Source organism: Microcebus murinus, chromosome 26 (assembly GCF_040939455.1).
Source record: "Microcebus murinus isolate Inina chromosome 26, M.murinus_Inina_mat1.0, whole genome shotgun sequence".
NCBI classification, from domain to species: domain Eukaryota; kingdom Metazoa; phylum Chordata; class Mammalia; order Primates; family Cheirogaleidae; genus Microcebus; species Microcebus murinus.
In genome coordinates, this window is record NC_134129.1 from 78,227 (window position 1) to 90,661 (window position 12,435).

Here is a 12,435-nt window from a genome sequence, read left to right on the forward strand (position 1 = left end):
AAGGCCCAGGTACAGGGAGCCCAGGCCAAGCAGCCTGTGGAAGAAGCCACTTGCCGTGCCACCCCGGGAACAGGACTGCAGGCCCCGGCCCTTCCCACCTCCTCCTCCTCCTCTTCCCCCCCACCCCCCGCCCCCACCCCTCCACCGACATGGCACAGGGCTCAGAGACACCTCAGACCCTTGCTACCCAAAGTGCAAAGGGCATCGGTTGCTCCTCCAACCCCCCCGCCCAGCAGACCACCTTGTCCAGCCAGCCCCCGGGCCTCCCTGGGGTGCCCAGCACAAAAGTGCAGACACCCACCGGACCCTCAGTCTCAGTTTTCGGATGTTTTTGCCACTCTAAGGACCCGCAGGCCAGCTGGGCCTTCGGGCAGGACAGAGAGCCCCGGAATCCGACGTGGAGAGCTGCGTGTACGTCCCCATCAGGAGGCGGTCCCCACCTCCGGGGCTCTCCCCTTGCGGGGAGCAGCAGCCCCAGGGCCTCAGGCAAGACACCAGGCTGGGCCCCCCCACGGCACAGCGGGGGGGGGGAGGGGGCACAGCGGGGGGGGGGGGCACGTTCCCCGCACAAGCGCCTTAGGGACGGCTGCTGGAGACTGCTGCGGCCACCCTGCTGCCGGGTTTCTGGAGGGCTTCCTGGAAGCAGCGTCCACACCAAGCCCTTGGAAGGCCCAGGCGACGGAGGAGCCAGCCGGTCAGGCAGGGGCCGAGGACGGTGAGAGGCCGGGCGGGAAGGAGCATGTCAGGCAGGGGCAGAGGACGGTGACAGGCCGGGCGGGAAGGAGCCGGTCAGGCGGGGGCCCAGGACAGTGACGGGCCTGGCCGGGGAGGAGCGAGTCAGGCAGGGGCAGAGGAGACGGGCTGGGTAAGGGTTAGGGTTACAGTTAGGGCACAATTCACAATCGCAAAGATGTGGAAGCGACCCGAGTGCCCATCCATCCAGGAGTGCATTAATAAAATGTGGCGCGTGGACACCACGGAGTGCCATTCGGCTGTGAGGAGCAGCGGTGAGAGGGCACCTCTCGTGTTCTCCTGGCCAGAGCTGGAACCCGTTCCAGTAAGCCAAGTATCCCAAGAATGGACACACGAGCACCACGTGAGCGCGCTCACCGGCAAATTGGTACGAACGGATGGACACCTAAGTGGACAGAGAGGAATCCCCTTCCTCGGGTGGGTGTCGGGCGGGTGGGGGGAGGGGATGGGCATACACATCCATTAGGAATGGGGTGGGTGCGCACCGACTGGGGCATGGGCGCACTTGAAGCTAATGACCCGAGGGGGGAGGCTGGGAGAGGGCAACGTACCCGACCTTAACATTGGTACCCCCACAATACGCTGGAGGTATACAACATGAGAGGTAAATGAATAAGAACACAGGGGGGAGGGGGGCACGGGCAACACATGTCACCTGAATACTTGTACTCCCATCATCTGCTTGAAAAGAGAGAGAAAAGAAAATGCAATAATAGAGGCCGGGCGCGGTGGCTCACGCCTGTAATCCTAGCTCTTGGGAGGCCGAGGCGGGTGGATTGCTCAAGGTCAGGAGTTCAAAACCAGCCTGAGCAAGAGCGAGACCCCGTCTCTACTATAAATAGAAAGAAATTGATTGGCCCACTGATAAATTAGCCGGGCATAGTGGCGCATGCCTGTAGTCCCAGCTACTCGGGAGGCTGAGGCAGAAGGATCACTCGAGCCCAGGAGTTTGAGGTTGCTGTGAGCTAGGGTGACGCCACGGCACTCACTCTAGCCTGGACAACAAAGTGAGACTCTGTCTCAAAAAAAAAAAAAAAGAAAAGAAAAAAAGAAAATGCAATAATAGAGGCAAGAGACACTTTTTAAAAATAATGAATCCGAAGAGAAAAGTAAAAGGAGGCCTGTGGAGCAGGTCTGGGTGTGACTCCGGATCCCCCAACATCAGGTGCCACCACCAAAGATTCCTACGTGGAGCCCGTAGAACCCCAAAAGCAACGGGACGAGTTCTGGTCACATACTCCCTCAAAATGACATCCTGGCCTTCTTCTGGAACTCCCTCCCCTCTCAGACTCTCAAGGTTTCCTCCAGCGTGTCGGTTCCCACAGAGCAGACCTTTGGTCTGAGACCTGACAGTCCAGATGCCACGCGTGCTGCCACGTGGCGGCGGTGTCGCGGCTTGGGACAAGAGGAGGCCCCACGGTGCGGGCTGGGGCGCCAGGCACCGCGGCGGGCGCTGAGGGTGGGGGTGACCCCCACCCCGGGCCGCCGCCGCGCTCCCAGAAAGGGGACACAACGAGAGGCAAGAAAAAAAAAAAAAAAAAAAAAAAGCCGCCGCCTACGGCACCCGGGATTCCCGGGCGGTCTCCCATCCAAGTACTAACGAGGCCCGACCCTGCTTAGCTTCCGAGACCAGACGAGATGGGGGGCGTTCAGGGTGGTGTGGCCCTAGACGGCGGAGGGCGCCCCTGCCCCGCTCAAGAAGCCGAGCCTCTCTGCGCTTCCCCGCCGCCTCCTCCCGCCCCAGGCCCCGCGCCGGGCCGGGCCTGTTGAGTTCGCCGGCGGCCGGGTCCGGCGGGCTCCGAGGGACCGGGGTGATGGGCGGGGCGGGGCGGGGCGGGGGGCTGTCTCTCTCTACACACACACACACTCACACTCACTCACACTCACACAAGATGCGCCTCCACGGCTGGACTCGCCAAGGTGGAGACCTTCCAGCCCCCCTCCTCTCCCCGCCTGGCCTCCTTCACCTACCCGCCGCCCACCCCCAGCGCGTCGCCGCCGCTGACTGCGCACGCGCCGGGCGCTCGCCCTCTGACCCCAGCCAGGGGCCGCCCTCCCCCACAACCGCTTTCAGCTGTGCCCCCCTCCCCCCGCCCTGTGGGTGGGCTGCCGCCTATTCCCCCGGGCCAGGGCTGGGGCACAGCGCAAGGGGGAGGGGAGCGAGTGTATGGGGCATCTCTCTCTGGGGATGTGTCCCATGGGTGGGGTGGGGTGGGGTGGGGTGGCGTGGTTTGTGGGGCGCTGAAGAAATCAGTCCCCTCCATCTCCCACCTCTGGAAAACGCCCAAGCCCTTGGAGAACTGCCGGCACCGCTACCGTGGGGGCCGGGACCCTCCTCTGTGTCCTCCTGTGGCCCAGTCCAAGGGGCCTGGGCCTGGCCGGGGCTGCATTGGACCCCGACCACCCTGGCGTGTGGACTCGCCAAAAATCGGCGATTAGATATTGGATTCCAGCTTCCTTGAGGTCATTTCACTAATGAGTGCACCGGAAAGAGTTTCCTAATCCATCTGTGAGGGTGGCAACTGAAAGAGAATTTGAAAGCTGACAGAATAGGCGAGGAAAGGCATAGGAGATTTCCACACCCAGCAAGGAAGCCTTTCCCGAAATGGAAGAAAGAAACGAGCAAACAGAGACACCGGTAGCCCGCCCGGATCAGAGTCTGCCCCTGAGAGAAAGCACCCTGACCAGGTTCACCCGTGGGTGGGTGGCGAGCTAGCGGCATTCAGAAGAGCGAGGCCCGCAGTCTGTGCGGAAGACACCTGCACTCGGGTGTGTGTGGCGGCGCGATTCCCAAGCAGCTCCAGATGTTAAACCAAGGAGAAGCCAGGGAGTTCCCAACGCCGCAGGTGTCCTCAGCCCACGACTGGCTGCTGTGGGAATGCGAAGCCCGGCTCCTTGTCTCAGAGCGGGGTTCCCAGGAGGATCAGGCTGAAGCTGGGACTTGGCCTCAAAGTGTCCCCTCGCATGGCCACCCCCTTCCCCTTCCTGCTCCTCTACTCCTGGTGCCCCTCCATCCAGGGGCCAGACCTTAAAGAGTCACCGCAAGAGAATCCTGGTCCCAAAGGAGCCTTCTGGGGGACCGGTGCTGAGAGAGGTTGTGGGCATGGCCCGCTGGGGCTCTGCCCGACCCAGGGCTGAGAGACGCAACCTCCCAGCTCTGGGTCCCTGCAGGAAGTGTTGGCAAGCACAGGGCCGGTCCTCCAAAGGCCCAGGTGCAGGGAGCCCAGGCCAAGCAGCCTGTGGAAGAAGCCACTTGCCGTGCCACCCCGGGAACAGGACTGCAGGCCCCGGCCCTTCCCACCTCCTCCTCCTCCTCTTCCGCCCCCCCCACCGACATGGCACAGGGCTCAGAGACACCTCAGACCCTTGCTACCCAAAGTGCAAAGGGCATCGGTTGCTCCTCCAAACCCCCCCGCCCAGCAGACCACGTTGTCCAGCCAGCCCCCGGGCCTCCCTGGGGTGCCCAGCACAAAAGTGCAGACACCCACCGGACCCTCAGTCTCAGTTTTCGGATGTTTTTGCCACTCTAAGGACCCGCAGGCCAGCTGGGCCTTCGGGCAGGACAGAGAGCCCCGGAATCCGACGTGGAGAGCTGCGTGTACGTCCCCATCAGGAGGCGGTCCCCACCTCCGCGGCTCTCCCCTTGCGGGGAGCGGCAGCCCCAGGGCCTCAGGCAAGACACCAGGCTGGGCCCCCCACGGCACAGCGGGGGCACAGCGGGGGCACGTTCCCCGCACAAGCGCCTTAGGGACGGCTGCTGGAGACTGCTGCGGCCACCCTGCTGCCGGGTTTCTGGAGGGCTTCCTGGAAGCAGCGTCCACACCAAGCCCTTGGAAGGCCCAGGCGACGGAGGAGCCAGCCGGTCAGGCAGGGGCCGAGGACGGTGAGAGGCCGGGCGGGAAGGAGCATGTCAGGCAGGGGCAGAGGACGGTGACAGGCCGGGCGGGAAGGAGCCGGTCAGGCGAGGGGCCCAGGACAGTGACGGGCCTGGCCGGGGAGGAGCGAGTCAGGCAGGGGCAGAGGAGACGGGCTGGGTAAGGGTTAGGGTTACAGTTAGGGCACAATTCACAATCGCAAAGATGTGGAAGCGACCCGAGTGCCCATCCATCCAGGAGTGCATTAATAAAATGTGGCGCGTGGACACCACGGAGTGCCATTCGGCTATGAGGAGCAGCGGTGAGAGGGCACCTCTCGTGTTCTCCTGGCCAGAGCTGGAACCCGTTCCAGTAAGCCAAGTATCCCAAGAATGGACACTCGAGCACCACGTGAGCGCGCTCACCGGCAAATTGGTACGAACGGATGGACGCCTAAGTGGACAGAGAGGAATCCCCTTCCTCGGGTGGGTGTCGGGCGGGTGGGGGGAGGGGATGGGCATACACATCCATTAGGAATGGGGTGGGTGCGCACCGACTGGGGCATGGGCGCACTTGAAGCTAATGACCCGAGGGGGGAGGCTGGGAGAGGGCAACGTACCCGACCTTAACATTGGTACCCCCACAATACGCCGGAGGTATACAACATGAGAGGTAAATGAATAAGAACACAGGGGGGAGGGGGGCACGGGCAACACATGTCACCTGAATACTTGTACTCCCATCATCTGCTTGAAAAGAGAGAGAAAAGAAAATGCAATAATAGAGGCCGGGCGCGGTGGCTCACGCCTGTAATCCTAGCTCTTGGGAGGCCGAGGCGGGTGGATTGCTCAAGGTCAGGAGTTCAAAACCAGCCTGAGCAAGAGCGAGACCCCGTCTCTACTATAAATAGAAAGAAATTGATTGGCCCACTGATAAATTAGCCGGGCATAGTGGCGCATGCCTGTAGTCCCAGCTACTCGGGAGGCTGAGGCAGAAGGATCACTCGAGCCCAGGAGTTTGAGGTTGCTGTGAGCTAGGGTGACGCCACGGCACTCACTCTAGCCTGGACAACAAAGTGAGACTCTGTCTCAAAAAAAAAAAAAAAGAAAAGAAAAAAAGAAAATGCAATAATAGAGGCAAGAGACACTTTTTAAAAATAATGAATCCGAAGAGAAAAGTAAAAGGAGGCCTGTGGAGCAGGTCTGGGTGTGACTCCGGATCCCCCAACATCAGGTGCCACCACCAAAGATTCCTACGTGGAGCCCGTAGAACCCCAAAAGCAACGGGACGAGTTCTGGTCACATACTCCCTCAAAATGACATCCTGGCCTTCTTCTGGAACTCCCTCCCCTCTCAGACTCTCAAGGTTTCCTCCAGCGTGTCGGTTCCCACAGAGCAGACCTTTGGTCTGAGACCTGACAGTCCAGATGCCACGCGTGCTGCCGCGTGGCGGCGGTGTCGCGGCTTGGGACAAGAGGAGGCCCCACGGTGCGGGCTGGGGCGCCAGGCACCGCGGCGGGCGCTGAGGGTGGGGGTGACCCCCACCCCGGGCCGCCGCCGCGCTCCCAGAAAGGGGACACAACGAGAGGCAAGAAAAAAAAAAAAAAAAAAAAAAGCCGCCGCCTACGGCACCCGGGATTCCCGGGCGGTCTCCCATCCAAGTACTAACGAGGCCCGACCCTGCTTAGCTTCCGAGACCAGACGAGATGGGGGGCGTTCAGGGTGGTGTGGCCCTAGACGGCGGAGGGCGCCCCTGCCCCGCTCAAGAAGCCGAGCCTCTCTGCGCTTCCCCGCCGCCTCCTCCCGCCCCAGGCCCCGCGCCGGGCCGGGCCTGTTGAGTTCGCCGGCGGCCGGGTCCGGCGGGCTCCGAGGGACCGGGGTGATGGGCGGGGCGGGGCGGGGCGGGGGGCTGTCTCTCTCTACACACACACACACTCACACTCACTCACACTCACACAAGATGCGCCTCCACGGCTGGACTCGCCAAGGTGGAGACCTTCCAGCCCCCCTCCTCTCCCCGCCTGGCCTCCTTCACCTACCCGCCGCCCACCCCCAGCGCGTCGCCGCCGCTGACTGCGCACGCGCCCGGCGCTCGCCCTCTGACCCCAGCCAGGGGCCGCCCTCCCCCACAACCGCTTTCAGCTGTGCCCCCCTCCCCCCGCCCTGTGGGTGGGCTGCCGCCTATTCCCCCGGGCCAGGGCTGGGGCACAGCGCAAGGGGGAGGGGAGCGAGTGTATGGGGCATCTCTCTCTGGGGATGTGTCCCATGGGTGGGGTGGGGTGGGGTGGGGTGGCGTGGTTTGTGGGGCGCTGAAGAAATCAGTCCCCTCCATCTCCCACCTCTGGAAAACGCCCAAGCCCTTGGAGAACTGCCGGCACCGCTACCGTGGGGGCCGGGACCCTCCTCTGTGTCCTCCTGTGGCCCAGTCCAAGGGGCCTGGGCCTGGCCGGGGCTGCATTGGACCCCGACCACCCTGGCGTGTGGACTCGCCAAAAATCGGCGATTAGATATTGGATTCCAGCTTCCTTGAGGTCATTTCACTAATGAGTGCACCGGAAAGAGTTTCCTAATCCATCTGTGAGGGTGGCAACTGAAAGAGAATTTGAAAGCTGACAGAATAGGCGAGGAAAGGCATAGGAGATTTCCACACCCAGCAAGGAAGCCTTTCCCGAAATGGAAGAAAGAAACGAGCAAACAGAGACACCGGTAGCCCGCCCGGATCAGAGTCTGCCCCTGAGAGAAAGCACCCTGACCAGGTTCACCCGTGGGTGGGTGGCGAGCTAGCGGCATTCAGAAGAGCGAGGCCCGCAGTCTGTGCGGAAGACACCTGCACTCGGGTGTGTGTGGCGGCGCGATTCCCAAGCAGCTCCAGATGTTAAACCAAGGAGAAGCCAGGGAGTTCCCAACGCCGCAGGTGTCCTCAGCCCACGACTGGCTGCTGTGGGAATGCGAAGCCCGGCTCCTTGTCTCAGAGCGGGGTTCCCAGGAGGATCAGGCTGAAGCTGGGACTTGGCCTCAAAGTGTCCCCTCGCATGGCCACCCCCTTCCCCTTCCTGCTCCTCTACTCCTGGTGCCCCTCCATCCAGGGGCCAGACCTTAAAGAGTCACCGCAAGAGAATCCTGGTCCCAAAGGAGCCTTCTGGGGGACCGGTGCTGAGAGAGGTTGTGGGCATGGCCCGCTGGGGCTCTGCCCGACCCAGGGCTGAGAGACGCAACCTCCCAGCTCTGGGTCCCTGCAGGAAGTGTTGGCAAGCACAGGGCCGGTCCTCCAAAGGCCCAGGTGCAGGGAGCCCAGGCCAAGCAGCCTGTGGAAGAAGCCACTTGCCGTGCCACCCCGGGAACAGGACTGCAGGCCCCGGCCCTTCCCACCTCCTCCTCCTCCTCTTCCGCCCCCCCCACCGACATGGCACAGGGCTCAGAGACACCTCAGACCCTTGCTACCCAAAGTGCAAAGGGCATCGGTTGCTCCTCCAAACCCCCCCGCCCAGCAGACCACGTTGTCCAGCCAGCCCCCGGGCCTCCCTGGGGTGCCCAGCACAAAAGTGCAGACACCCACCGGACCCTCAGTCTCAGTTTTCGGATGTTTTTGCCACTCTAAGGACCCGCAGGCCAGCTGGGCCTTCGGGCAGGACAGAGAGCCCCGGAATCCGACGTGGAGAGCTGCGTGTACGTCCCCATCAGGAGGCGGTCCCCACCTCCGCGGCTCTCCCCTTGCGGGGAGCGGCAGCCCCAGGGCCTCAGGCAAGACACCAGGCTGGGCCCCCCACGGCACAGCGGGGGCACAGCGGGGGCACGTTCCCCGCACAAGCGCCTTAGGGACGGCTGCTGGAGACTGCTGCGGCCACCCTGCTGCCGGGTTTCTGGAGGGCTTCCTGGAAGCAGCGTCCACACCAAGCCCTTGGAAGGCCCAGGCGACGGAGGAGCCAGCCGGTCAGGCAGGGGCCGAGGACGGTGAGAGGCCGGGCGGGAAGGAGCATGTCAGGCAGGGGCAGAGGACGGTGACAGGCCGGGCGGGAAGGAGCCGGTCAGGCGGGGGGCCCAGGACAGTGACGGGCCTGGCCGGGGAGGAGCGAGTCAGGCAGGGGCAGAGGAGACGGGCTGGGTAAGGGTTAGGGTTACAGTTAGGGCACAATTCACAATCGCAAAGATGTGGAAGCGACCCGAGTGCCCATCCATCCAGGAGTGCATTAATAAAATGTGGCGCGTGGACACCACGGAGTGCCATTCGGCTATGAGGAGCAGCGGTGAGAGGGCACCTCTCGTGTTCTCCTGGCCAGAGCTGGAACCCGTTCCAGTAAGCCAAGTATCCCAAGAATGGACACTCGAGCACCACGTGAGCGCGCTCACCGGCAAATTGGTACGAACGGATGGACGCCTAAGTGGACAGAGAGGAATCCCCTTCCTCGGGTGGGTGTCGGGCGGGTGGGGGGAGGGGATGGGCATACACATCCATTAGGAATGGGGTGGGTGCGCACCGACTGGGGCATGGGCGCACTTGAAGCTAATGACCCGAGGGGGGAGGCTGGGAGAGGGCAACGTACCCGACCTTAACATTGGTACCCCCACAATACGCCGGAGGTATACAACATGAGAGGTAAATGAATAAGAACACAGGGGGGAGGGGGGCACGGGCAACACATGTCACCTGAATACTTGTACTCCCATCATCTGCTTGAAAAGAGAGAGAAAAGAAAATGCAATAATAGAGGCCGGGCGCGGTGGCTCACGCCTGTAATCCTAGCTCTTGGGAGGCCGAGGCGGGTGGATTGCTCAAGGTCAGGAGTTCAAAACCAGCCTGAGCAAGAGCGAGACCCCGTCTCTACTATAAATAGAAAGAAATTGATTGGCCCACTGATAAATTAGCCGGGCATAGTGGCGCATGCCTGTAGTCCCAGCTACTCGGGAGGCTGAGGCAGAAGGATCACTCGAGCCCAGGAGTTTGAGGTTGCTGTGAGCTAGGGTGACGCCACGGCACTCACTCTAGCCTGGACAACAAAGTGAGACTCTGTCTCAAAAAAAAAAAAAAAAGAAAAGAAAAAAAGAAAATGCAATAATAGAGGCAAGAGACACTTTTTAAAAATAATGAATCCGAAGAGAAAAGTAAAAGGAGGCCTGTGGAGCAGGTCTGGGTGTGACTCCGGATCCCCCAACATCAGGTGCCACCACCAAAGATTCCTACGTGGAGCCCGTAGAACCCCAAAAGCAACGGGACGAGTTCTGGTCACATACTCCCTCAAAATGACATCCTGGCCTTCTTCTGGAACTCCCTCCCCTCTCAGACTCTCAAGGTTTCCTCCAGCGTGTCGGTTCCCACAGAGCAGACCTTTGGTCTGAGACCTGACAGTCCAGATGCCACGCGTGCTGCCGCGTGGCGGCGGTGTCGCGGCTTGGGACAAGAGGAGGCCCCACGGTGCGGGCTGGGGCGCCAGGCACCGCGGCGGGCGCTGAGGGTGGGGGTGACCCCCACCCCGGGCCGCCGCCGCGCTCCCAGAAAGGGGACACAACGAGAGGCAAGAAAAAAAAAAAAAAAAAAAAAAGCCGCCGCCTACGGCACCCGGGATTCCCGGGCGGTCTCCCATCCAAGTACTAACGAGGCCCGACCCTGCTTAGCTTCCGAGACCAGACGAGATGGGGGGCGTTCAGGGTGGTGTGGCCCTAGACGGCGGAGGGCGCCCCTGCCCCGCTCAAGAAGCCGAGCCTCTCTGCGCTTCCCCGCCGCCGCCTCCCGCCCCAGGCCCCGCGCCGGGCCGGGCCTGTTGAGTTCGCCGGCGGCCGGGTCCGGCGGGCTCCGAGGGACCGGGGTGATGGGCGGGGCGGGGCGGGGCGGGGGGCTGTCTCTCTCTACACACACACACACTCACACTCACTCACACTCACACAAGATGCGCCTCCACGGCTGGACTCGCCAAGGTGGAGACCTTCCAGCCCCCCTCCTCTCCCCGCCTGGCCTCCTTCACCTACCCGCCGCCCACCCCCAGCGCGTCGCCGCCGCTGACTGCGCACGCGCCCGGCGCTCGCCCTCTGACCCCAGCCAGGGGCCGCCCTCCCCCACAACCGCTTTCAGCTGTGCCCCCCTCCCCCCGCCCTGTGGGTGGGCTGCCGCCTATTCCCCCGGGCCAGGGCTGGGGCACAGCGCAAGGGGGAGGGGAGCGAGTGTATGGGGCATCTCTCTCTGGGGATGTGTCCCATGGGTGGGGTGGGGTGGGGTGGGGTGGCGTGGTTTGTGGGGCGCTGAAGAAATCAGTCCCCTCCATCTCCCACCTCTGGAAAACGCCCAAGCCCTTGGAGAACTGCCGGCACCGCTACCGTGGGGGCCGGGACCCTCCTCTGTGTCCTCCTGTGGCCCAGTCCAAGGGGCCTGGGCCTGGCCGGGGCTGCATTGGACCCCGACCACCCTGGCGTGTGGACTCGCCAAAAATCGGCGATTAGATATTGGATTCCAGCTTCCTTGAGGTCATTTCACTAATGAGTGCACCGGAAAGAGTTTCCTAATCCATCTGTGAGGGTGGCAACTGAAAGAGAATTTGAAAGCTGACAGAATAGGCGAGGAAAGGCATAGGAGATTTCCACACCCAGCAAGGAAGCCTTTCCCGAAATGGAAGAAAGAAACGAGCAAACAGAGACACCGGTAGCCCGCCCGGATCAGAGTCTGCCCCTGAGAGAAAGCACCCTGACCAGGTTCACCCGTGGGTGGGTGGCGAGCTAGCGGCATTCAGAAGAGCGAGGCCCGCAGTCTGTGCGGAAGACACCTGCACTCGGGTGTGTGTGGCGGCGCGATTCCCAAGCAGCTCCAGATGTTAAACCAAGGAGAAGCCAGGGAGTTCCCAACGCCCCAGGTGTCCTCAGCCCACGACTGGCTGCTGTGGGAATGCGAAGCCCGGCTCCTTGTCTCAGAGCGGGGTTCCCAGGAGGATCAGGCTGAAGCTGGGACTTGGCCTCAAAGTGTCCCCTCGCATGGCCACCCCCTTCCCCTTCCTGCTCCTCTACTCCTGGTGCCCCTCCATCCAGGGGCCAGACCTTAAAGAGTCACCGCAAGAGAATCCTGGTCCCAAAGGAGCCTTCTGGGGGACCGGTGCTGAGAGAGGTTGTGGGCATGGCCCGCTGGGGCTCTGCCCGACCCAGGGCTGAGAGACGCAACCTCCCAGCTCTGGGTCCCTGCAGGAAGTGTTGGCAAGCACAGGGCCGGTCCTCCAAAGGCCCAGGTGCAGGGAGCCCAGGCCAAGCAGCCTGTGGAAGAAGCCACTTGCCGTGCCACCCCGGGAACAGGACTGCAGGCCCCGGCCCTTCCCACCTCCTCCTCCTCCTCTTCCGCCCCCCCCACCGACATGGCACAGGGCTCAGAGACACCTCAGACCCTTGCTACCCAAAGTGCAAAGGGCATCGGTTGCTCCTCCAAACCCCCCCGCCCAGCAGACCACGTTGTCCAGCCAGCCCCCGGGCCTCCCTGGGGTGCCCAGCACAAAAGTGCAGACACCCACCGGACCCTCAGTCTCAGTTTTCGGATGTTTTTGCCACTCTAAGGACCCGCAGGCCAGCTGGGCCTTCGGGCAGGACAGAGAGCCCCGGAATCCGACGTGGAGAGCTGCGTGTACGTCCCCATCAGGAGGCGGTCCCCACCTCCGCGGCTCTCCCCTTGCGGGGAGCGGCAGCCCCAGGGCCTCAGGCAAGACACCAGGCTGGGCCCCCCACGGCACAGCGGGGGCACAGCGGGGGCACGTTCCCCGCACAAGCGCCTTAGGGACGGCTGCTGGAGACTGCTGCGGCCACCCTGCTGCCGGGTTTCTGGAGGGCTTCCTGGAAGCAGCGTCCACACCAAGCCCTTGGAAGGC

General features: G+C 62.9%; 3 pseudogenes; all 3 read right to left on the bottom strand.

The window, feature by feature from the left end:
• Positions 1 to 2,305: 2,305 nt before the first annotated feature.
• On the bottom strand, positions 2,306 to 2,424 carry LOC142864793 (uncharacterized; annotated as a pseudogene).
• Positions 2,425 to 6,226: 3,802 nt separating this feature from the next.
• On the bottom strand, positions 6,227 to 6,345 carry LOC142864804 (uncharacterized; annotated as a pseudogene).
• A 3,803-nt stretch (positions 6,346 to 10,148) lies between these two features.
• Positions 10,149 to 10,267, bottom strand: LOC142864816 (uncharacterized; annotated as a pseudogene).
• Between the last annotated feature and the right edge of the window lie 2,168 nt (positions 10,268 to 12,435).